The sequence below is a fragment of the Puntigrus tetrazona genome, chromosome 11 (assembly GCF_018831695.1).
Source record: "Puntigrus tetrazona isolate hp1 chromosome 11, ASM1883169v1, whole genome shotgun sequence".
In the NCBI taxonomy this organism is placed as follows: domain Eukaryota; kingdom Metazoa; phylum Chordata; class Actinopteri; order Cypriniformes; family Cyprinidae; genus Puntigrus; species Puntigrus tetrazona.
Window position 1 is genome coordinate 12869102 of NC_056709.1, and position 624 is coordinate 12869725.

At 40.5% G+C, this 624-nt stretch overlaps 2 protein-coding genes across 2 annotated transcripts in view; both read left to right on the forward strand.

Moving 5' to 3' along the window:
* The window catches only part of LOC122353861 (G protein-coupled receptor 137Ba-like), a 1117577-nt gene that overhangs the window by 1116557 nt on the left and 396 nt on the right, over positions 1-624 (forward strand). The window lies entirely within an intron of this gene.
* LOC122353835 (filamin-B) overlaps positions 1-624 on the forward strand; it is a 333941-nt gene that overhangs the window by 44172 nt on the left and 289145 nt on the right.

Sequence of the window (624 nt, forward strand, 5' to 3'; positions counted from 1 at the left end):
GGATGAATATGTTACTAACATGTCTTTTGCATGATTGTCAAGTGACTAGCATGTTTCTAGCATTATTAACAAGTGACTAGCATGTCGCTAGCACGATTAGCAAATGACTAGCATGTCGCTGGCATGTTTAGCATTGTTTACAGGTAACTGGCATGTTTATAGGATGATTATGTTACTAACATGTCGCTTGCATGATTATCAAGTGATTAGCATGTCGCTAGCATTATTAGCAAGTGACTAGCATGTTGCTATCACAACTAGCAAGTGACTAGCATGGCGCTGGCATGTTTAGCATTGTTTACGAGTAATTAGCATGTTTATAGGATGAATATGTTACTAACATGTCTTTTGCATGATTGTCAAGTGACTAGCATGTCTCTAGCATTATTAGCAAGTGACTAGCATGTTGCTAGCACAACTAGCAAGTGACTAGCATGTCGCTAGCATGCAGAATGACCAAAACTCAACTTCACACACCTTTTGTGTTAGATGAAGAAGTTGAAATATATGTGAAGAAGCACACGGTTTAATGTTTGGAGACGGTGGTGATCTGACCGTTCGTTCTGTTTCTAGAGCGGCTCTTCCATTCCCAGCCACGTCTTCTCAAACCGCCCGTACTTCTTC